The sequence below is a fragment of the Paroedura picta genome, chromosome 2, assembly GCF_049243985.1.
Source record: "Paroedura picta isolate Pp20150507F chromosome 2, Ppicta_v3.0, whole genome shotgun sequence".
NCBI lineage: Eukaryota > Metazoa > Chordata > Lepidosauria > Squamata > Gekkonidae > Paroedura > Paroedura picta.
In genome coordinates this window covers 111,136,287-111,162,961 of record NC_135370.1, presented here as the reverse complement: position 1 = coordinate 111,162,961, position 26,675 = coordinate 111,136,287, and positions in this window count along the sequence as shown.

Genomic DNA, 26,675 nt, shown 5'->3' with positions numbered 1-26,675 from the left:
TCTATTCTATACTTATGAAGTTGTCCTCTCATAGGGCTGGAGCATGTATTCTTTGGTATTCTGGAACCAGTGTTCAAATAAATAGAACATCTCACAATTTAAATGAATCCAATCCCAAACTAAAATATATGGAATGCCCCTTGCACAAATTCTTCCCGTTCAGTCAGTATTTACTCATCTGTAATCATTCTCCGGGCAAGAACCTATAATGCAACAGCAGCTTCTCCAAAATTCCAGTCTGCACAGATCTCAGGAAAGTGAGAATCCGGGCACACTTTGACCTTTCTCCCACTTCTTTTTTCTTAAGGAACTCTACAAATCTATTGTTCATTTTCTACATTCCAATCTACAAACACCTATAAATATTTTCTTCCAGGTCAACTTAATTAAAGATATGTAAAGTAAACCATAAGAGCTTCTTGTGGGGCAGAGTGGTAAGGCAGCAGAAATGTTGTCTGAAGCTGTCTGTCCATGAGGCTGGGAGTTCAATCCCAGCAGCCAGCTCAAGGTTGACTCAGCCTTCCATCCTTCCGAGGTCGGTAAAATGAGTACCCAGCTTGCTGGGGGGTAAACGGTAATGACTGGGGAAGGCACTGGCAAACCACCCCGTACTGAGTCTGCCATGAAAACGCTAGAGGGCGTCACCCCAAGGGTCAGACATGACCCGGTGCTTGCACAGGAGATACCTTTATCTTTAAAGTAAACCATGCACCATATTTTTGGAGGGGAGTGGGTAAACTAACAAATTCTGAAAGGACTATTTTCTTTTCAACCAAAGTGCTTCCATAAATGCAGAGAGGTCCTATAATACTAGACAACTATCATTAACCATTTAAAGCAAGATCCATTGTTCATGATTGTATATAAATTGTTTTTTTCCCCACAGGGTTTCTCACTTCAGTTCTGCCTTTTGTCCCACTATGCTGATCTCGCTCTTTCCGCTGCTCCAGACAGACAAACACTCTATCTTGATCTATCCCACAGGGCTGTTGTGTAGATGGTGCCCCACCCTGGCAAAGCTGCTTGCCCTGCCGAGTCACCCATACAGCAAGGTGAAAAACTCTCTTTTGGGGGAATTATATCATTATTCTGACATGTTCTGAAAAGATAATAACCTGTATCAGGCCATCTAGTCCAGCACCCCATGTCACACAGTGGCCAACCAGTTCTTCTGGATGGTCAACAACAGGGTCAGAAGAAGTTTATCCATATAGGCATGTGCTATAGGCTACAAGGTTCCAGGATTCTCATAGTGCTGTACAGTTAGGGGGGCTTCCCATTGTTAGGGGTTCTTCATACTTATGAGGCTTGCTGACTTCAAGAATGAAAAAAAGAGCAATAACAGAGCATGCCCATCACTCATTGAGCATGTGTGTGTGGGCCACAAGTCACATTAGTGTAAAGCCTCCCCCTTGGCTATTAGAACACTGCAGCACAAGTAAAAGCATTAGTTGTGCTCTGCTAAGGCCCTGCAAATCTTTAAACTGGCTCTGGTGCTCCAGGCCTTACAAATCCTTAAACCATGGCTGAACAGAGCATAGAGGCTGAGGCCTCTGCTATTCATTTGCTGGGAAATAAGATCATTGAATATTTGAAATAATATATTCAGCTCTTTTTGCCTCTCACAGTTTAAAATAGTTTTCTTCCCCTGATGTTGCCTCATAGCACTGGGATTCAGAGGGTTACAGTCTCTAAATGCAAAAGTTCCCCTCAATCATCTTGGCTAGTAGCTATTGATGGACTTGGGATTAATATGAATGCACAACCTCCATTCCAAAAGCAATGACTTATTTTTCATCACTGCAAATATCATTCCCTTCAATATATCAAAGACGAAAAAAGTAATGACATATTTATTATGAAAGATCACTTTGAGAGGACCACTGCCTTTACACATTGTTGAATAGTCTATTGTGTTTTCCATAAATCCTCTGTTGGTTTAAAAGCCAAAAATGTGTGTTTAGAGCTATATTATGAAGCCATTGTTATCCAATATAGTGTGTGAAATGGCAGCCTGATTTTATGGTGCCTTAGAGTTCATGCACATATTCAGGAGTATTAGAGATAAGAGGAATCCAAGTCCCATCAGGAATTTATCTTTGTCCTGCTACTAGACAGGGAAGAGAACCCAAAGAATGACAACCTGAGCACTGATGGGTTGTTTTTTTATTGTCCAAAGTTGCTATGTAGGAAATTTTCATCACTAGGGAAACCCACTGGTTCAATATCACATATCAATGCAATGGTTACTGCCAGGGCACGAGGTGGTCTGACAGCCCTGAATTTTTTTGGTTAAAAAATCACACCTTGGCAGGATGAACACAATCACGGAATAACTTTGAGGCTTTTGTCATACTAGCCAAGATGGCAACAATGTCATTGCTGGAAAAAGGGGAACCCATATAATTTATCTTTCTCTTTTTACAAAATTATGACAAAGTATAAATTAGTCTGAAGTAGCACAACAAAATTTGAGTCCAATAGCAGCTTTTAGACCAACAAAGATTTATTTGAATGAGGTTAGTATATGTAGTAAGATAGAATTGAACAATCAAAACAATGGAATACCATTGTTTTGAGTGTTCAATTCTTATAAAAAAAATCAATAAGCAAATCTACAAATGTCATTACAATCATGATGGGAATGAGAGTGGACTTTCCTAATGGATTCCAAAGGATTAATTTTATGTAACTTCCCACAGATGGATTGGGTTGTATGGGAGCCAATGAGACCAAAAATTTAAAGGACTAGAACTGTAATTTATTTTAGACTATAATTAGTTGCATTTCCTTTGGTAATCTCAAAAACCTAAGAAGTGTACAACCCTGTTATTGGAGTAACAGGATAATTATTATAGTACAAACTGTTAAAAGTAAAAATGTCCTTCATTTTTCTTTGATGTCTAAGAAAGAATAATTAATTTAAAGACATGCAAAAATTAGGGGAATTTAAAATACATAACAAATGTAGTCTAGTCTTGTTGAGATACAATTGCCTTTTGTAGCTGTTTCCTCACTCTCCAAACCACAAAGGAGCCCCTGCAGCTTTTCTGATCTACTCTTCTAGGTAGTCAGTTTACGAAGCAGCATAATTAAACTACCCTCAATTAAAGCAGGACTAACTTTTAAAAGCTCTTCTGCAATCCTGTGATTTTTCTGTGAACTGTATCACTTATGGAAAACAGAGCATTAACAAAGCCTTTTTCTTCCATAAGTAGATTCTGTAACGGACTATATGACACAATGCATGGGGTTTTGTAGACAACTATTTCTTTGTCGAAACTCTTAAAAATAGAGCCCAATACCATAAACGGTTCATTCAAATGAAAATAAACACAAGCACAAACATCAGTTTGGGATTATACTCTGTTATTAGCAGAATTTGCGGCAAGCTACAGAAGCTCCCTTATTTTATGTGTTTGTTTGTTGGACTATCTTGCTTATTATAAAGATGTCGTTGGGCATGTAGAGATGGAAGGGGCCACACAGGCCATATAGTCCAACCCCCTGCTCAACGCAGGATCAGCCCTAAGCATCCTAAAGCATCCAAGAAAAGTGTGTATCCAACTTTTGCTTGAAGACTGCCAGTGAGGGGGAGCTCACCACCTCCTTAGGCAGCCTATTCCACTGCTGAACTACTCTGACTGTGAAAAACTTTTTCCTGACATCTAGCCTATATCATTGTACTTGTAGTTTAAACCCATTACTGCGCGTCCTTTCCTCTGCAGCCAACAGGAACAGCATTCTGCCCTCCTTCAAGTGACAACCTTTCAAATACTTCAAATACTTCAAATACTTTCAAATACTTAAAATGATTTTTTGGGCTCCAGGGACTATGATCAGTGCCTCAGAAATCTACCTAGACAGAAATAAAGTTCAAAAGAATATGAATCCCCCCCCCCATAGCAACGGATCTGTGTTGTGGCATTACTGCATAGCAACTGTGTTGTGGCATTACTGCATAGCAATGTGGACGTGCCTTTAAAAAAAAAAATTCAGGGCTCAGGGGGTAAGAAGTTTTAGTCCAGGAGAGAACTTCTGTGCTGTGATTGGTGGCTTGCTGTAATTGACAAGCCAAGGAGTGGAAGGAGAAGTTCATTTTGCTTTTCCTTGCAGCCTCATCAGGGGGCAAAAAGCCGTGACAGGGCAGAGGGAAAACACAGGAGGGGGTCTCCCCATGAGGAGGGCTACAAATGTGAACTTTACCATCCCGCATTTTCAAGCCGGAGGCCATTCGTGTTTTAGTTCTCGATGTCTCAGGGCCATTCCACACGACTTTAATATAGCACTAGTCTTACATTTTGTTTTTGCCACTAAAACTGCGTTACGCATGACGTTGTGAGCAATCTGCAACACTCCTGCAACACTAACGCCAAAATCGCTTTGTTGTAGCAATTTTTGGGGAATCAGGAAAAGTGGATTCAGCCTCAGAAAATCCTTGGCAACAACCTGCAACACTTGTGAAAAAGACATGTGCTTTCTCAATGTAGCGGTTGCAACAAAGTCCCTCCCCCGGCTCTCTCCTCCGAACTTCCGGAGAAGCGATCACCATTTTTTTTCTCAGAGCAGGGAAAGCAACGAACCAGCGAGGCTTCGTTCACCCAGCGATGCTTCTCCGGCGACCGTCCCTCCACAGAAGTGCTTTAAAACTCCCCTAAGTCCCCAGGCACAACACAGCCCCTTGTTCACCAGTTCCCTTTAATTTCGGCCAAAAATCACGCCCGTGCAGGGGGGGGATTTTTTTTCCACTCGGGGGAGCATGGTATCGATGAATCGCCAGCTCACACGCCAGCTAGATGGGCCTCTCCGTTGCAACGAATCAACGCATATTCGTTGCAACGTGTTTTTTTTTAACCTGTGCTTAAAGGGAAAGGGGCTTTTCAGGAGCATGATAACAACCGCCCATTGGCTGTTCCATTTGATTGATGGCCAGGGGTGGGAACAAGCACAGAAAAAATTGCTTCCTTTCTAGTGAGACCGGAAACCTGTGGGGAACGAATGAAACGCTACTGGATTCCACTACAAATGAAGGTATGTGGAATGCCGAGATTCCACTATTTAAAATAGCATTTCCGCTTTGTGAAAGCAAATGGCAACATTGGTCCTTGTGCGGAATGGCCCTCAGTCTCACCTGCCTCATAATGTATTGTGGGGAAAGAAAGGGAACGCAATTATAAGCCACTTGGAGACACCGGGTAATGAAAAGCAGGGTATAAAAATCTTCTTCTTCTTCTTCTTCTTTTTCTTCTTCTTCTTCTATTATTCTATATGTATTATTGAAAAGAATGTCAACTTAAAGGCCAATGTCAACTTCTCATCCTAGACCAGTGCTAGGAGATAATGGCTGTTCTCTGCCTCTACCAGCATAATTGAAGGCCAACACAGTAGTACATTTTGGGATGTAATCCTCTACCTTTCTCATTACTTCTTATTGTGTTATTGTACAGATAAGCAACAGGCCCATTCTGAATCTTCATTCATACCACAATATATGAAAGAATAATTATATACACAGCTGGATCTTCCACAGGCCTATAAACATACTGTTTGGCATTATGGCTCTACCAACAAGCAACCTGGTGAGTAACCATGGGATGGACAATCACATGATTCCATGAATACTGACAGGCCATATAGTATGCAAAATATAATTTACAAGTGTCCAGTTAGCTCCTTTAAATCACAAAAATGCAAAAATATGCTGAGGCTACAATGCTCAAATCTCTTATTTTAGAACATTCCCACCAATTTTAATGGGTTATCCCAGACTAAACGATTGAAGCTTGCAGCTTGGGCTCAAAGAAATTTATTGCTGCATCTAAGGAAACAAGAATGTGCTCCCCTTGGTTTTGTTGCTGCACTGATTTGCAATTAAAGTCTGTTGGCCTCTATAACTGAAACAGCATGTCTATAATGGAGGTACATATGATATATATTAGGAATATATAGGGCACAGCAAATTTTGCTTCAACTGACAGTAACAAGTAGAGCACTTTAGTGATTTCAATCAGGAATTTGTAAAATGTTGTCTGGAAAGCTCTTATTTAAATTAAACATCAACAATGACTGTCTTGTTTTTGTGCTCTTTATTCTTATAAGTTAGTTTTATGATGTTACTGAACTATCCTAAAATATGTACCCATTTTTTTATTTTACTGTAAAATCACAGGTAGTCAGAATGGAACACAAACCATGTGGTCATTTTTTAAAATGGGACCACAGGCTTTTTTTCTTGTTAAATAAGATGATACAACCATTCTGACTGAGACACACAAAATAGCTAATTCAAGCCAAATTTTGCAAATTGTGTACGTCACGTTTATGAATTATCGAGAAAAAAACTGGAAACCACAACCACTACCACTATTGTACACATGGAGAACAACTAACCCATGGGATATGTTCTACTGTGCTGAGTAGTACCTGAGACTTGTCAAGGGACTTCCAAAGATGTCTGTAGCCATCCGAACTCCTAATTTGCAGGGAAGAAAAGAGAAATATACCAAAAGCTGGGAATAAACAGGCTGCAACTTTCTTAACAGGACAAGCCATACCATAATAATTACCTGGGCTGGTAAGGTGGGCGTTGTTATTATTGTGCTGGAATAACAACATAGACAGTTAATTTTAACACATATGTTAACCAAAGAAATTATCAAAACTACATTAAGCAGCTGATCCATTTGTGTTGCATAATTAACTAACTCTAGTTCTTCTACAGACTTTGCATAGCATGTAGTCAAACATTATGTTGCTCTTGTGTTCTTCCCCACCTTTAGATTGCTTTTGAAGCTCTTGTCATGGTACCATTTGTGCCTGGCCAAAAATATGATAGAGATCCCACTTAAGGAGTCTATGTTCTATTGTACTTACAAAGAACATCTGGTTCTGATTCAGTCATTTTCATTGAGAAAAATGTAGTCTCAAAGTAGTGTTGCAACCAGAAATATGGAGGTCTCCTACAAGAGAATTTATGGGGCCCTTTTCAGGATAGCAAATCAGTCAAGCATTTTATGTACTTTGCTTTCTATATTCATAATATCTAGTATTTAATAAACAAACATTATGCAATGCTAGTCACTTAATATATAGCATAATACTTTTTAAAAATGTCCACAGAAGATGCATTCTTATGATGTTGGTCTTTTGCTGCTACAAAAATAGCTGTGCTAATTACTATATCCAACAGATTTTTCTAGGGACTTTAATGCTTTTATACAGTCTTAACTTTATGATGAGATTGTGGTCAACATTTTAGCTGTGACAAAAACCCTCTGTTTATAAAATTGAATTTCAACATGAGCCTAGTCTTCTCTCTGACGTATTCATTTTTTAATATGAAACAACCTTTTTTATGGAACAACATTATATGTCACAGAGACTGGGCTGGTCCCAGTTCTCTCAAAGCTCTCTCAGCCTCACCTACTTCACAGGTTATCTGTTGTGGGGAGGGGACGGGTAGGCCATTGTAAGCTACTTGAAACTCCTCTGGGAAGTAAAAAGTGGGGTACAAAAGTAACAGTTCTTTATTGCTAAAGTCTTGGTCTTCCACAGTCCGTCAGATTTTGTCCTTCTTGCCATCTGAACAAGAGTAAGTAGCAAATGTGGAGGACCACATGCCCCACTGAAAGCACACTGATATCAAAGAGAGCCATTTAATCACTAGAGTTTGGATCAAGCTATTCTCAGTTCACTGTAGACATCTGAAGAGGCCTTTTGTCTAAGCAAGCAAATGCTTTAGGAAGTCAAACTACAAATGTAGTATTGATGGAGCACTGTTAAAATCAACCATTACTCAAAAAGGCAATCCAAGATTTGGTCCGAATTAAGCATGCTTGAATATTTGTGATACAATGGCTGCACTCAGTAATTTCACAGAACAGCAGTTCATACAGGGTACAGGGCAAAGAATGAAGGCTTGAGGCTCCTAATGGGGAAAGTTAGAGCCAAGGGGGAAAAAACAGAAAACCCCGAAGTTAAAAAAAAAAAAACCCATATGGAATCCACACTCAGATGCCTTTAAAACAACCACAAACATTCTTGCTGCCTCAAGCTGCAAATGTCGTGAAACAATTACTGGGCTGGGGGACTTCAAAGGTTCACTGAGAGCGGCAGATTTATTTTTCAATCAAACACAGGAATGGTCCTTTTTCTCAATGAAACTACAACCAGGCTTCCTGGTTGTTGTTTAAAAAAAAAAAAAAAAAACCACCCTGTTCTGCTTCACTTGACCACTCCATAACCTTAAGAGAAGCTCAGAAACTTCCTAACAAAAACTATGAGTCATTTGAAAAGAAAAGGAGACATTCCTACATTTCAAGAAAGTTTGCTATGTTACATGTTGGTAAATTTATAGGAAAGGTAACCAAAGTCTGCCGCTGTTTGCAGTATTAAGTAACTTTCCAGCTTAACTCTAAAATTGTTTTTTTTATTGATGTGGCTTGACTATTAATGCTGCTAATCTTCTGAGTGAAGTCCTTTTAAACATACATTCAAACATGATTTGTGAAACTTTGTGATACTTGTTTGTCATGTCATTTTAAAAGGGAACATTTAGTTTAGTTGTCTCAGTTATTCTCATTGAGGATGCAGCCCTACATACTAGGGTTGTGCGTGGCTGTGTCCGAATCGGCCACTCCAGGCCACCGCAGCCAGCATGCATGACTTACTCCTGATTTTCTTGGGAGTCAATCCACAAGCATTCAAATAGGTTTGGCCATGGTTTTTCTCCATCTCTAGCCTCCCTCTGCATCTTCACAGCTATGGACTCAAGTTTTATTTTCTTCCACACGTACCTTAAATAATCAGGTTTTCCAGGGCAAAGGCTGTCAGTGGCATCACTCCTGAAGTAACTGCACCTCTCCCCCTTTATTTTTTTCCTGCACCCGTATATTGATATATCGATGTAATGGCTGCAATTTTTATTTAAAGTGGCACTAAAATATTGTAGTATCAATAAAATGTTGTAATGATAGGTCAAGCGTGATCTCTGAATTCCCAGCTTTGGTACTGTTTTAAACTATCTAGCCTTATGAATAAATGCCTTTTTCCTTATATCTCCATGGTGGAAGGAGATTGAGGTCCATTCCGCACGACTTCAATGTTGCAAAAGGCTTCCAAACTGTAAACGCTAGTAATTTGCAGTTATGCACGACGTTGCACACAATCTGCCACACTCCTGAAACAGTCCCGCAAAAAGCAATTCATTATAGCGCTTAAAGGGAAATCCAGAAAAGTGAATTCACCCTCCGAAAAGCACTACACTCTTGCAAACAATCTGCAACAGTAGCAAAAAAGACCTGTGTGTTCCTATTGTTGCAGTTCCAGCCAAGTCCCTCCCCCTGGCTCTCTCCTCCGAACTTCCGGCGAAGTGATCGCCATTTTTTTTTCTCGGAACAAGCAGAAAGCAATGAACTGGCGACCCTTCATTCACCCAGCGAGGCTTCTCCAGCTACAGTCCCTCCACAGAAGTGCTTTAAAGCTCCCCTCAAGTCACCAAGCACAACACAGCCCTGTTTGCATGTTCCCTTTATTTTCAGCTGAAAATCGTACCCGTGCACGGGGGGGAGATTTTTATTTTCACTCGGGGGAGCGTGGTAATGATGAATCGCCAGCTCACACACCAGCTGCCAGCTAGATGGGTCTCTATGTTAGGAGGAATCAAGGAATCAAGGCATATTCGTTACAACGTGTGTTTTTCTCTTTTTTTAAACCCTGTTCTTAAAGGGAAAGGGGCTTTGCGGGAGCATGATAACAGCCACCCATTGGCTGTTCATTTGATTGACAGCCAGGGGCGGGACAAAGCATAGAAAAAATCACTTCCTGTATAGCGATTTTTGCGAGACCGGAAACCCGTGGGAAACGATTGAAATGCTACTGGATTCTACTACAAAGACAGGTATGCATAACGCCGAATTGCACTATTAAAAATAGCGTTTCCGCTTTCAGGAACCAATTGGCAACATTGGTCCTTGTGCGGAATGGGCCAGAGTTTACTTTCTAAAATGAAAGCTGGGAATTCAGAGAACCTGCTTACAGTGGTACATTGTTATAGCAATATTTTTAGTGTTTTGTAAATCTGTCTCTAGATATCAGTCTATCAGTCTATCAGTCTATACCTAGATATCTTTTAATATTTGTCTGTATCTCTATCTCTATTAATAAATACAATGGGGTAACTAAGGTTGAAAAGGTGAAACCCAAAATGAAAGTGTAAAGAGTACTACCACTTGGATATAAAATTACAGTTACAGTGGATCCTCAGATACCACCCTGATTACCATTCAGGAAAAACTGATGCAAAAACTCGGAAAGGGGCAGAATTCTAGAGCCTGATGTTTATGATATTATGAATTTTGGCACGCAGTTTGGGTTCTGAATGTGGAACTTTCCATGCCAAATTCTTTCCATTATAAATTTCTAATCTTTATTATTATTATCTACCTACCCATAATTCTTGAAAATGCTACATATGAAAAACATATAAACTTTGCAGATACCATTTTTCAAAATACTTTCATTTCTAGACAAAAAGAGCAATTCCACAGTTAGCAGAAGCTTTTCCTCTGGCTGGATCCCAAGGGGTTAACATTTGGCTTGACCCCTTTGTATAAAGTCAGGCATACAAAAATCATGTTGGAATAACATCCCCACACACAGACACACATGCGTGAGTGCTTTAAAGAGAACTGAGTCAGATTGCTAAAAATGAAACTGACTCATTGTTGAAGAAGTGGTCACTGGAATGGCATCTCCACAACTGCTGTGGTAAGAAAGGAAGCAGCCTGACCACAACTGCCTTTGTGCTTGTTCTAGCTCTTTAGGTTCTAAAAACCACAAAACCTCCATTTGAAATGCCACTGCATAGCTAGGTTTGTGTAATGAAGTTACCATTCATAATAGGATCATTGAGAACTGAAAACAGACAACATTAGTATATGCGGACTGTTTTGCAAAATGCTATCAGATCATGTCATTTTTAATTTTAAAAGCCTACTCCTGCCTCTAGTACATTACTGAATAGGACACAAACTAAGGACCCCTTCCCCAGTTATAGGAAAAACGTGATGACAAACACATAGATACTTTGGTATGTGGATTAAGACACATATGGCATGGCTTTAATGGAACTAATTCACAAGTATTCTGCTTGTGTCATGCGTGTCAGAATTCGGTTCTCACATTGAAAAGAAATTAGTCAGAACCAGAGTAAGAGTGGAAAGGTGATCCAATGACATTTCTTTGATTGTGCTTGGGGCAGCAAACATGTAAACTACAAGAGAAATTGGGGTTATTGCACTCTACAGATCTCAGTAGGATGCAACTTGGCAGAATTCCAAGGGTTTAAGCATGATGACATCTATTTACACAGACGTTGACCTGGATATGTCTCTTTTTATGTCCAATTTGTCTTTATTTAATTGGTTTATTTACTTACAATTATTGCCTGCAGAGGCAGGTATCAGCTAAACTCTTTTCCTAATTAGAGAATGAAACTAAACTAAACTGTTCAAAAAATGATAAAACTTAAAGCAGTTTTATTTTCAGAAATGTGTTTAAGTAACATAATATTGTACAGTCATCATATATACAGTCATCATATTTCCAAATTCAATTAAGGAATGGGGCAGGAATGGTATTTCTTTATCCAGTCTCCTGTAACATATTGTAATATTTGGTTTGTTATATGTACTCTATTGTTTCAGATAACTTTTATGGTATGAGTAGTAGGTATGCTTTAAAAAAAACACTAAGTCATTTTAAAAGTCATAGTGGTAGCTTGAAATTCCCTGATCATTCTTTTGATCTTCAATTTATGTATCAGAGTACTCTTCAAGCTTGAGGGAGGAACTTTAGCTCAGTGGAAGAGGCTGTGCTTTGCAAGCAGGTGTTCCCAGGTTCAATCCCATGCATCTCCAGTTAACAGGATCAGGCAGTAGGTGATGTAACAAACCTCAGTCTGGGACCCTGGAGAGCTGCTGCCAGTCTGAGTAGACAATATTGTCCATGATGAACTAATGGTCTTATTCAGATTCAATATAGAATCATAGAATCATAGAGTTGGAAGGGGCCATACAGGCCATCTAGTCCAACCCCCTGCTCAACGCAGGATCAGACCAAAGTATCCTAAAGCATCCTAGAAAAGTGTGTATCCAACCTTTGCTTGAAGACTCACCACCTCCTTAGGCAGCCTATTCTACTGCTGAACTACTCTGAATGTGAATTTTTTTCCTGATATCTAGCCTATATCGTTGTACTTGTAGTTTAAACCCATTACTGCGTGTCCTTTCCTCTGCAGCCAATGGGAACAGCATCCTGCCCTCCTCCAAATGACAACCTTTCAAATACTTAAAGAGGGCTATCATGTCCCCTCTCAACTTCCTTTTCTCCAGGCTGAACATTCCCAAGTCCCTCAACCTATCTTCATAGGGTTTGGTCCCTTGGCCCCAGATAATCCTTGTCGCTCTCCTCTGTAGCCTTTCAATTTTATCTACGTCCTTCTTGAAGTGAGGCCTTCAGAACTGCACACAGTACTCCAGATGTGGTCTGACCAGTGCCATATACAATGGGACTATGACATCTTCTGATTTTGATGTGATGCCCCTGTTGATACAGCCCAAAATGGCATTTGCCTTTTTTACCAGTGTATCACACTACCTGCTCATGTTTAGTTTACAATCCACAAGTACCCCAAGGTCTCATTCAGACACAGTGTTACCTAGAAGCGTATCCCCCATCCAGTAGGTATGCTTTTCATTTTTCTGACCTAGATGCATCTTGTTCTCTTTTGCCCATTTTTCCATTGTGTTCAGATCTCGTTGAACTCTGTCTCTATCTTCTGGAGCAGTGGTCCCCAACCTGCGGGCCGTGGCCCGGTGCCAGGCCGCGAAGGCCATGGCGCCGGGCCACGGCTCCCTCTCCCCACCCCCCCCGCAGTAAAAAATTTCCCAGGCTGCAAGCTTGCAGCCCGGGAAGCTTCTTACTGCGGGAGGGCGGGGAGAGGGAATCAGGGCCGGGCCGTGCATCCCAATGCCCTGCCGGTCCCCAGCCTCAGAAAGGTTGGGGACCACTGTTCTGGAGTATTTGCCAGTCCTCCCAGTTTGGTATCATCTGCAAACTTGATAAGTAGTCCCTCCACCCCCTCATCTAGATCATTAATAAATATGTTAAAAAGTACTGGACCGAGCACCGGGCCCTGTGGTACCCCGCTACTCACATCCCTCCAGTCTGATGAAACACCACTGACAACAACTCTTTGAGTGTGGTTCTCTAACCAATTCCCTATCCACCTAACTATCTGAAAATCCAGATTGCAGTCCTTCAATTTATCCATCAGAACATCATGGGGAACTTTATCAAAAGCTATAATAAAATCCAAGTAAACGACATCAACCGAATTTCCACGATCCAGCAAACCTGTTACTTGGTCAAAAAAGGAAACCAGCTTGGTTTGACAGGACCTGTTGGAGACAAATCCATGCTGACTTCCTTGGATCACCAAATTGTCCTCCAGATGTTTGCAGATTGCTCCCTTTAATATCTGCTCCATTATCTTACCCACAACAGAGGTCAGACTCACTGGTCGGTAGTTTCCTGGGTCATCCTTCCTCCCTTTTTTGAAGATTGGAATAACGTTTGCTCTCTTCCAGTCTTCCGGGACTTCTCCAGTCCTTAAAGAGGTCCCGAAGATGATGGACAAGGGTTGTGCAAGTTCTCTGGAAAATTCTTTGAGCACTCTTGGGTGCATCTCATCCAGTCCAGGGGATTTGAACTCATCCAGTGCAGCTAAATGCCTCTCGACAACCTCTCTGTCAATGTCAACCTGCCACCCAGACACTATCTCTTGGCTACTGCCATCTCTAGATGGGCCTAAACCCTTTGACCTGTGGGGAAAAACAGATGTAAAATAGGCACTAAGCCTTTCTGCTTTCTCTGCATCTTCCGTTAGAGTTTGTCCATCCATACCCAGCAGTGGGCCTATTGCCTCCTTTACTTTACGTTTGCTCTTCACATAACTGAAAAATCTTTCTTTTTTTTTATCAATTTTTTAATTGTTATTTGTTCTTATAAAAAGCATTTACAGAAAAATAAAAAACAAAAAAGCGACCAGCTGATAAGTATCATCAATACACGTATATCATACTTAATGTAGTCTGATATTATCTCAAGAGATATATAGTCAGTTCCCATTACATATTGGTCCTAATCTAACAGTTACTGCTGTCTTTCTTAAGAAAGTCCAAATAATCACTCCACTGCTCATCATATTCTTCCAGAGATCTCTTCTTAACCATGTTAGTGAGTCTTGCCATTTTTGCTAAGTCCGCTAATTTATCAAGCCATGTAGAAATAGTTGGAGTCTCAGTCGCCTTCCAGTGCTTCGCCCACACCAACCGTGCCGCCGTAGTTGCATGGAAGAAGAGGATTCTAGAGGAAGTTGGTAAAGCACTTGGGTGGAAGCTTAGCAACATAGATTCAGGCTTCATTGGGTATCGCATTTTAAATATTTCCTGTAACACCATATGTATTTTAACCCAATACTTTTTTGCTTTCTCACAATTCCACCACATGTGATAAAAAGAACCTACTGCTTTATGACATTTCCAACATTTATTATCAAACCTATCTGAGATTTTTGCAATGACCTTTGGAGTAATATACCATCTATAAAACATCTTATACCAGTTTTCCCTTAAAATTTGGCAGTTGGTTTGTTTAGGAATTTTGATCCAAACTCATTCCCATTCCTCCATATCAATTATGGAGCCCAGGTTTTGCATCCATTTAATCATACAATTCTTTACTTGTTCTAACTCAGTCTCATATTTCAAAAGAAGTTTATAGATCTGGCCCTGTAGGTGTGGTTTTTTGAGCAATAACATGTTTTCAAAATCACTAAGAGGCGAGTTTTTGTCCACTCGGATCTCAAAGTCTGTTTTTAGTCTAACTTTCAGTTGGTTATACTCCATCCATCGTAGCTCATATCCTTCTTTGTTTAATTCTTGCAGACTCTTGAGCTCACCTGTTCTTGTTAACAAGTCCTTGTACATTGGGCATGTTATTCTTTTTTGCTGCTGTCTGGAAAAATACGCCTCTATTGGCGATTTCAGTAAATATGATGAGGAGCAAAGTCTTGTTTTGTATTTATTCCAGATCTTTAGAAGGGATCTTGTCCAGAAGTTGACCTTAGGTTTTTCCTTTCCTTTTGTTTTCAAAGAGGGCCAGAGCATTTCATGGAGGCTTTGCTTACTATCTACCTTTTCCAGCACCAAATCTCTTGTCATTGGATCAATTATCCAGTCTGCCACTGCTGTCAGTGTTGCCGCATGTAGGTATAATTTTAGATTTGGGACGCCCTGTCCCCACTGAAAAATCTTTCTGATGATTGATCTGCAGTGCGTAGTAACCTGTAGGTACTCTTCTTTAGAGCTCTGTCCTTCCCTCCATTTCCGGAACATTTCCCTTTTCTTTCTTAGTTCCTCTTGAAGTTCTCTGTTCATCCAAATAGGATTCTTAGAGCTCCTGCAGTGTTTTCATCATTCTGGGATAGTCATTGATTGAGCATGCAATAGCTCTTGTTTGAGTGGCGCCCACCCTTCACATGCTCCCTTCCCTTACAGCATTCTCTTCCATGGTATGACATCATGTCTCTGAGTTTATTAAGGTTTGCCCTATGAAAATCCAACATCCGCATCTGGCTACAAGCTTCCTTGGCTCCCCATCTCAAAAGGAATTCTATGAGGACATGGTCACTTCCCCCTAGGGTCCCCACCTCCTTCACCTCATCCACCAACTATTGCGGGTTGGTCAGTATTAAGTCCAGTATGGCTGAACCTCTGGATAAATGAAATTGTCAGCCAGGAAGGTCAGAAAGTTGCATGACTGAGGACGCTTTGCAGAGTGTGTTTCCCAGCACACATCTGGGAAATTGAGAGCTAGTTTGGTGTAGTGGTTAGGAGTGCCAACTTCTAATCTGGCATGCCAGGTTCGATTCTGCGCTCCCCCACATGCAGCCAGCTGGGTGACCTTGGGCTCGCCACGGCACGGATAAAGCTGTTCTGACCGGGCAGTGATATCAGGGCTCTCTCAGCCTCACCCACTCCACAGGGTGTCTGTTGTGGGGAGAGGAATGGGAAGGTGACTGTAAGCCGCTTTGAGCCTCCTTCGGGTAGGGGAAAGTGGCATATAAGAACCAACTCTTCTCCTTCTTCTTCGAAGTCACCCATGATGACATGGTCCTGCCGCTTGGATATTTTCTCAAGCTGCTCACAAAGTGCAGCATCCACATCTTCTCGTTGGTCAGGCAGTCGGTAGCAGACACCAACCACCACACTGTTTGTTTTCCCCTCGCTTATTTTCACCCAGATGCTTTCCATTGTAGATATACTCTCCTTCACTAGAATTTCCTGATAGGTAAGCCCTTTCCTCACATACAGTGCCACTCCTCCACCTCTTCAATCTATTCTGTTTTTTCTGAACAGTTCATATCCATCCACTATTACATTCCAGTCATGAGAATCATTCCACCAAGTTTCTGTGATGCCCACTAGATCATACCTTTCCATCAGCATGAGAAGTTCCAGCTCTTCCTTCTTATTGCCCATGCTTCGGGCGTTAGTATAAATGCATCTGAATCCTTTTACTTTTGGTTCCCTGTGAGCTGGCCTTCCTGGTTGGGCTTCCCCCAATCGGTCTCCTTCCTTACACTCCCTATATTGAACCATATAAAGCACCATTATGTGTGACAAGTGCAGGGCATGGCTTAGGTTCACAAATGCACAAGTGGAAACAAATGTATTTAGTGCAGTTCCACTTATGCCAGATCTTCCTTCCTGTACATTATATTGCTCAGTATATCAACTGCACAAAAATGCAAGTGAAAACATAATAAGTATGATTTTTTTTTTCATTTCTTAAATTGAAAATGGCAACCATGGTCTTTTTCTGCTAGCATGGTAGCCATTTTCCTTGACATTGTCCCCACAGGTGACTTTTTTGTTTTTCTTAAATTGCCTGTTCAATAGCACTACATCATATAATATAACAATATATGCAGTATGTTCTATGAATTCATAGGAGGTTTTGGGGTTTTTTTTAAGTCTCTAAGTCCCTATCCTGGTAACGTGGCTTTTTCGGCGGCATGCACCAAATCTGCAGCCGGTTGCAGCTGGCTCCGTGCGTTACCGGTGATTTTAGTCGCTACCATTCCACCCTGAATGTGCGCTATTCCCCTCCTCGAAGAGCGACTAGCTCTATATATTCCAACAAACTGGTAATCCCTGGCCCCAAAGAAATGTGTCTGGCCACAACTTAGCTTTTTTTCTGATGCACATGAGATACACTCTCAGCACAGAATTATATAATAGCGAAGAGTGGTGAGCCTAGGCATATGCCATAGGAGGTGGTCTACAAAAAGTAAAAAAATTACATATATTAGTTGGAGCCATAATTTACAGATCCATTCAACCACTCAGCTACACTTTATAATGAGTTTAGACATTTTATATAGAGTGTATTGTTACAATTCTGATCACTGAGGAAGACCCAGTAGGGTCGAAACGTGTTTGGTCTTATGTGCGGTTAGTTCTGTATAGTTTTTATGTAGTTTTTATTCTGTTTTTAATTGTGCACTACAATAAATAATTACCATTTTATATTATTTTATTGTACAGCTCAACTTCTGAGTTCCTACCTGTAAAGGTTGGGTTGTGTTCCTTTTTTGGTTTTGGCCTCAACCAGAGCCAGAGCCTTCTCCTCCACATCCTCAACCTGGTGGAAAGAGCTCCCTGAAGAGATCAAGGCCCTTCCACCAGGCTTTTGGACAGAACCAATGATGAGGACCCAGATCCACCAGGAAACTGCAATACCAATGACCAAATGTCCCCATCAGTTAGGGGACCAAATGTTCCTATTCTCTGTGATTTATTATATCAGTTATGCCTCCTCTTTCAATTGATTACAAATGTTATAAATGTTACTTTTTTTCTAATTCTATGTTCCATGGACACAACCCTGAGATGCCAAGTTAGGGGCAGTATAAAAAATTGAATGAATAATAAAAATAAAAATAAATAAAATAAATAATTTTGTCAGCTTAATTCCTACACTACCTAGTATGTAAAAAATAATACCCTTCCATGAGCCCTGCCCTACTAACCAGCACTACTTATATCTTGACTAGATTCAGTTTTAGATCATAGTCCCTAGCCATTTGACCACAACACCCAGGCACTGCCCCAGAGCAGAAGCCACTACTTCTGGAGACTTATTCAATAAATAGAGCTCAGTGTCCTCAAAGCTCTAAAACCCCAGAGCTATAAATTATCACACACAAAGGTCCAACAGAGATTGATTGACATTTCTTTCTACCCAGGATTTTAACAGTATGGTTCCATCCCATGGAGCAGCTTTAGCTTCTAGTCTGAAGGCTGTTTAATTAATGTTATTTCAGGCTGCTGAATGTTGTTTTGTGCCCCTGGATTCTTTTTATGGCTTGTTTTACTACTGATAATTTTAAAGTTGTGCTGAGGCTTTATTGTATTATTTTTACTTTGTGAACTGCCTCTAGCAGGACATGGGAGAGGAGACTTCTACATTTTCTAAATAAACAAACAATGGCAAGAGGATTGAACCCTGTGGAACATCACAGGATAAATCTCATGCCTCATTGTCCCATCTAAGAGGCCCAGTCTCCAAATGAACCTAATTCCTCCAGCAGCACATCAAAATGATTCCAGATTAAAAGAAGACCAACTAGTTGGTTTGTTTCAGTGCTTGTGGCCTTATTTGAAAATATCTCTATTAACAAACTGGACTACTTGCTTTTCTAGGATAATTGATTCTTGTCATCAGCCATATAATGTCATTTGAACAGTTTCCTTGCAATAAAAGGGCAACAATAGATTGAGGTCTGTATTGCTCACAAGCAAAACAATGTTATGTAAATCCTAAGCATGAAAATACACAAAATATGTGTGGGAGGGAGGTGCAACTTTTGTCTTTAATTTAATCACAAATAACATTCTAAACAGTAATCACAACAAACAAGAACTCTTAAAGCAGCAGTCAAAACATTGGTGTCTTAGTGACTGAAATACTGGTTGACATCATCAAATAGCTATTTTAATAGGACATTCACTGCCACACTTACAGTAAAGTAGCACTGTATTTCCATTATTTTAATAATAACGGAAAATAGTCTGTATTGTCATATGTTAAATGGTGTAAATTTCAATGTTGAGAAACACATTCTATGCCTTCAGAACAAAAAAAAACTTATATTAGGGAGAAATAATGAATTATCTATGACAAAGCATATACATTTACATCTGCTGTGTAAATTCTGAAAAGGTCTTGGTAATATTGATGAATACTACATGTCTATTGCATAATCCCAGTAGAGACAACAACTCTATTGTTAGACAGGCAAAGAAAGTTTTGGTTCAATATAATTCAGAATATTACCTGGCCAGTTTGGTATAGTCGTTAGGAGTGCAGACTTCTAATCTGGTGAGCCGGGTTTGATTCTGCACTCCTCCACATGCAACCAGCTGGGTGACCTTGGGCTCACCACAGCACTGATAAAGCTATTCTGACCGAGCAGTGATATCAGGGCTCTCTCAGCCTCACCCACCTCACAGGGTGTCTGTTGTGGGGAGAGGAAAGGGAAGGCGAATGTAAGCTGCTTTGAGACTCCTTCAGGTAGAGAAAAGCAGCATATAAGAACCAACTCTTCTTCTTCTTCTGGATATTCCAGACAAGTGTGATCTTGCCCGATCTTGGAAGCTAAGCAGGGATGGTCCTAGCTAACACTTGGAAGGGTGACTTCCAAGGAATACCAGGGTTGCGCTGTGGGAAAGGCAGTGGCAAACCACCTCCAAATGTCTCTTGCTTGCCTACTAGTCAATCTTAGGATCTCTTGGCTCTGTTATACGCATACCATATGATAAATAAAGAATAATACTCTGAACATTGCTTTCTTCTGCCAAGGAGAACAAACATTTCTTTTTCAGAACACACAGATTTTATTTTTTATTATTTTTATTTTTATATAGATACAGAAAAGAACAAAGACATAATATATTGGCTTACAATATCACCCCTTCCTCTACCCCCCCCACAGGTTTTTAGCAGCTATTGGAGACAAAGAACTGAGCTATTATCTGTGATAAATGGATGAAACTATCATCACCTTGAATAAAAATCCCACCAAGTCTAACTCTGATTACATTCAAGTAATGAATTGAATTATTTATTTATTTAAACATTTTTATGACACCTTTCTACCCAAGGCACCCAAAAGTAGCACACATTTAAAAATATATATATTATAAAACATTTGAACAATTAAAGAATATTTGAATTATAAAATAAATTAATAAAAACACATAACAAGCAACACAAGAGGAGGGCCACCAACCATTACTGGGGGGAGGGGTATACCAGAAGAAACAATACAAGCCCAAAGCACAAGGATGTCAGCATCAGTAGACTCTCAAAAAAAGCATGATCTCAAACTTCACCTCTTTTTAATCTCTAGTGGCAGAGAATACAGCTTGTTTAAAAAGAGAAAAATGTTATGTCACAGATTAACTAGAGGAGCACAGAAGAAAACATATTTTATCTCGAACAGTGGTCTCTGCAGCCTAGCAAGCATCTAAAGTGCACAGAAGTGGAAGGGATAAATGTGAAATTCTGGGCATGCTGGCTAATGTTTGCCAATCCTGGGTTGAGAAATAGCCCCTTGCCAACTTCCCCTTGGCACTCCCTTTAAAATAGTATGTCTAAGACGGAGGAGGTTTATAGCAAACCACTACCAGTATCAAAATTTATAAAGTATATATTAAAAAGAAAATGTTCACAAGCATACTTTCTGCATAGCACCAGATTGAGCAAGGGATTCAAAAGAAATGCGTAAAACACAGTTCTTCCATTGTTCTCTCTATACATGCCCTAGCAGATGTTAGAATGATGGAGAGACTTCTTAGCTTAGGCTATTATAAATCTCTGGAGTTTCCATTATCTTGAAGCTTCCTCCAGCTGTCTAGACCAGTTGTGCTGTCCTTCTGGGCTGCACCTGCATGGCTGGGTGGTTGTGCCGGAGCAGAGAGCTTGCCAAAGTCCAGTCCAGGAGGTCAGGAGCCAAGGGAGTTAGAGTTTACAGCTAGTGGGGTGGGGAGTAAAGTCAAGCCGAGCTGGAGTTGAAAACCAGAGAGAGAGAGAGAGAGGGAGAGAGAGAGAGAGTCAAAATGTAGACCGGAGTCAGGAGTGGAGTCCAAGCCAAGCCAAGAGTCAAGGATCCAGAATGTGGTCAGAAATCAAGCCAAGGGCTGAAGAGCTGGAACATGATTGAGGAAACAAGCCAAGGGTCAAAGAGCCAGAAAGTGTTGTGAGCCAAGCCAATATTCTGGAACTGGGCGTCACAGGAACAGAGCTTCATCGTAGCAAACTAGAACAGGAGATGACTTGGCTTGGCGCTTGGCATACCCCAGAACATAGAGCTGGATCACCATCTGGCTGGTTTCCTGCTGCTCATCCTCTTCCAGATCTCCAGGCCTGGAGAGTGCTGGGCCTAGGCACTGGACCCAGATCAGGAGTACCCTCTGGAGGCTCATCCATGGGTGCAGGATCAGGAGTGTCCTCTCTAGGGGCTCAATGGGAATTGCAGCAGCAGGCAAGGGTATGACACCAGTATATGGTAATGACTATCTCCTCTGGACCTCAATAAAGAATTCTGTTTACTCAGCACCAAAAATACTTTCTTCCTTTCTTCCAGGAGTTTTATTTTCTCTCTATTATCCACCAGTTCACAGCATCAGCCCAGGTCAAATAAGCTTTCCCTGGTAATCCCCAATAGTTCCTTCCCGAAGTCTCTTTAGTATTTAATACCTCCAAATATCTGTCCCCTGCTTGAAGAGGGGGTGGAGGCTCGACCCTCTTATTGTCTCTAGCTAGGTCTATTAGGTAGGTGAAGTGAGCTTAAAAAGCCATTGACTGACTTCCTCACCCCTCCCTGTTCTCTGCCCAGAGAGCAAAACTTTTAAAATTTAAGGATTTTATTCAGGTCAGACTTCTACCCCCAAAAGGCATTTCTTCATACTCATTACAGATCTATTGAGCTCAAAGGGAAATATGTGATCCTGAATCATTGAGACTAACATAGTTTGTTTCATTTTTGTGAAACTGCTTGGGAGGAGGGATATTAAAACCCTGAAGTTTCTGAGTATTGCTTGCATAGCTAGTGTACAAGACAATGAAGAATTACTTTCTTCATTGCCCTGGAAGAAGAAAAATGAGACAGCAGAAGTGTGTGGTAACACAAAAAGAATGTTATCTTGAAAGAGGGAAAAATATTTTCAAATGTATAATTGCAAACACATACTTTCGGCAGCTAGTCCAAAGTCCTTTCAGATTGCAAAGTTAAGAGCCTGGAAAGCCTCCAAAATATCAGTTTTATATGACAGATCAAAGCATTAAATAAAAGAAAACCAAATCAAATATGACTGATAAAAACTACTTTTCTCTTTGGTTGGCTTCTATTCTCTCTTCTCAGTTCCTCTTCCCTGAGTTACTAGAAGGAATGCCAGATCTGTGCTATGTCTTCTAACACATTCTTGAATATTGAGATGTGCCTATAGAAGAGCACCTGCTTACCCCACATACCTGCCGAATGTCATTATAGCTGTGCAGCTTGCACTTTTTGCAAGATAGCAAAGTAAAATATTGCAAACATTTAAAATTTGTTTATAAGTCTTCGAAGAAAAATAGTATGCTCTCAGAATCAAATCATCTCTTGAATCTTGAATCAGTGCCAAATAGTTGAAGGACATACTGCTAAACTATAATCATAATTTACAAGTTTTGATAATAGTCCTTTAAAGTATGCAAAAGAAAAAGGGTGAACAATTTACAAACTGGGTCTGGAAAATAAATAAAATCATTATCACTAAATTCATCTCAACTAGTCTTAAAGATAATGTATTTAGTATCTTCTTGCAGTTTTTTTAAACCTCCAACAATTGGCTTTTATATGTGGATAAACCCAGGTCAAATGTCTTCTGTGCAAATACACCTCATTTTTTCTTTTTGTTATGTCCCAAACTTCACCTGTTAGGGAGAGCCGTGGTTCAGTTTGCTACCACAGGGCCCAGAGCAGCTCCTTGCAATGACTGCCAACAGTTCTACAGGCAAGAGTTTTATTGGGGAACATTTAACACCACCACCATCACCACTACCCCACACACATACACACTGTGAAATTTTTAAGTTTTCCAATTTTTCTGTAAACTTGGGACATCCTCCCGGTTTGCTGAACTATTTTTTGGGTAAGTGGGGCCCCAATCTATGGATTTAGGTATCTGCAGATGGGCATCAATTTGAGAAATAGATATCTAGATAGATATATTAGAGAACTTGTATGAATAATCATCAAATGGTTTAATAGCTTTCATCAATAAAGGATATTGTTTGTATGCTTTGAGATGAAAACATCACTGGCAAAATTAACACTTTCATTTCATGAACCTTGTAAATATAATTCCATGTGAAATTTTCTTATTTTATGCAGTATATTATATATATATATATATATATATATATATATATATATATATATATACAGAGAGAGAGAGAGAGAGAGAGAGAGAGAGAGAGAGAGAGAGAGAGAGAGAGAGAGAGAGAGAGAGATAAAAAGGAAAAAAAATTCTCACAAATAAAAGTGTATATTATTTCCACGAAGAACCTGCCCCTGAACAGCCTGTGGTTGCCATTGGGATTTAGAGCCCCCTCCACATGACATTGCCTGCATCCCGAGGCTGTCCAAGGACTAGCTCAAGTTTTGGCCAGTTTTACCTCAGGATGAGGGAAATCGCAAAAAGTAGATTTATCACTTTTATCTCGCATCCTATCAATGAGCAACCAGAGGCAAGCCCATATGAAGGGGGGAAAGTGTGATAGTCTCTGTGGCATTGTCCCGCCCTTGCACCCGCTCTCCCCTCTCTATTTCCTGCTACGAGTATTTTTTTGAAATTGAGTGGTCTGTGTTGACCGCAAAGCTACATTGTCAAGGGTAAAATAAAATCTTCTTTAAACTGTCCAGGGTATTTTGGGATCAGGCAGGCAAAACAAAGTCCTGTATGTGTTTTTTGGAGCTGAGGAATGAAAGGGGAAGGGGGGCGGGTAATCAAGCAGCTTTCTCCCTATTATCCAGGCATGCCCCTTGTCTTAAAGCCTTGTTGCCGGTGCTTACCCAGAAAGGACAAAGATTTATTCAAGGTGTGAGCTTTCCAGTGCAGGCACTCTTCCTCAGACCAAGTGCTTGCACTCAAAAGCTCACACCTTGAATAAATCTTTGTTGGTCTTAAAGGTGCCACTGGACTCTGATTTTGTGTTGTTGTGCTGCTTCAGACCAATCTATCTGGAATGGGAAATTTAGCATGCGAGAGAAGTAACAATGGTAGTCTCCTCCTATGTATATGAGGTGCCTTTCCACAGAAAACTCGCACAGAGAAAACTCATACAGTTTAAAATAAAGAATAATTTTATTTGAAACGGATTTTAAAATGAAATGAACACACTTTCACACAATTTAAGCACACGTGAAGGTAGAGTTGCCAGCTGCAGATTGGGAACATACATACATGAAGCTGCCTTGTATGAATCAGATCAATGGTCCAGAAAGGAGTACTATCTTACTCAGTCTGGCAGCAGTTGTCCAGAGTCTCAGGCAGAAGTCTTTGACATCACCTATTACCTGGGCTGAATCTGCACGGAGCTTTTATTCCAATCCCAGGTCAATTCAGTCCCTGATGTCTACACTGAATACAATTTCCATTTTTGGGCAATTTAATTTTTTCATCTGCAACCAATCTGATTGATTCGGAGTGAGCCTACCTTCCCCCTGCAATATCCTGGAGTTGATATAACCTCAATATTTGAAAAATCGGCATGAGTAAAGGTGCTGATTTACTCTCTGCTCTCTGCTTTTCCTGAACTAACGTGCTGCCTTAAGCCTCCAATACTATAGAAAAGCCCTGATTGGCCAGGGCATCAGTTCCCAGGTTGCAAGGCTTCCCTTAAAGGGGAAGCCCTAACTTCTCTCAGCAGAGGCTCCAGAAGCCCTAACTTCTCTCGGCAGAGACTTTCCTCTTGGATTTATTCCCCCTCTTCTGCTGTAGATTCAAATGTGGTAATTTATGGGTTTTCAAATTATATAGAGCTTTTTATGTAACAAAAGATGTAGTATGAAGATTTAAGCATATGCCAGAATAACATCAACAGTGTAATGATATTTTGACTCATATTAACAAACTATTTTTATAATGGACATGCTAGTCATTTTCTGGCCTGGTCTAGACTAGCCTTATCTGGTCAACTCTTGAAGCTAAGCAGGCTTATCCCTGATTGGTACTTGAACAGAAGACCACCAAGGAAGCCCAGGGTTGCTACACAGAGGCAGGCAATGGCAAACCACCTCTGAACATCTCATGCTTTGAAACACCTACAGGGTCACCAGAATTTGGTTGAGGGTCCAGGAGCATAGGGGAAAAGCAAACAAGGAATAAGGAACAAGACAACCTGTTTTAGATATAGGAAAGGCTACAGTATTATTGACTGCATCACAGGAGAATTGGTGCAGCATGGGAATGGCTCCAGAACTGGGCAAATGCTTGCGATATGATTAAACCCACCCCCAGCCCATTTGCTGAGAGTGAAACCATGGAGTGGCACCCCCTAGGATACACATGTACATTGGTCATTGTGTGGTTCCCCTGCCACCTGGTGGTGAAAGTCCAGTTGACAGCTCCTAAAGTGGGCATGCTGCTGAATTGGCTCCACCCCAAAACTACTAAAAGAAGTCCCCAAGCCAGGGGAAGCCCTGTTTCAATAGCAGAAATCCTTTCCACCGTCCTGATAGAATATCACCCCTCCCTCTCAAAATACAAGTATTCTATTTTAACTGGCTTGTTTGCCAGAGTGTTAATAATTTCCAGCTTTGAGTCTGAAAGATGTCGTCCTGAGAGGGTGGCAGGGCATCTGCTCTGCTATCTCTGAATCCTGACAGGGGTCAATTGTGCAAGCAATTGGCAGAAAAGAGGAGGGGTACGCAAACCCCACCTCACCTTTCTACCCAGGAAGTTCTTGGGGCCGTCTCCAATCCTTTAGGGAGTATATCTCCCTGGATTATAGGCTGTCAGCGTTCCAGGTCCAGAGGACGACTGCCATTTTCTACCTCGGACTTTCTTTTCTTTCTTTAATCTTAAAGTATCTGCTTCAACCCTACATGATGATTTACCACAAATGAACGCTTTGAACTGAGGGGAGGACATCGGCTGAGTTCCAAAACATCATTTACTGCAAGTATCTCTCGCTTTTTTTTTCTTCGTCTCTCTTCCTGCATCAAAGCCCTTTGTTTCCCCCCTCCTCTTACTCTGCTCTGCCTGAAGCCACCTCGTTAAGAGGCAGGCTAATTCTCCTAACTAAGCAGAAGAAGGACTCAAATCAACTCGAATTAATTGGCAAAAGCTCTTATTGTAATTGTTTTGGTTTTCGGAGATAAGAGATAAGAGCTGTGAATGGGAAAATCTCACGAGAACTCTGTGCCAGTACGAGAATCTCTGCCTTAACCGACTTCAATACGTCACATGCCTGTGCCGGAACATTAGAGGATAAAACAG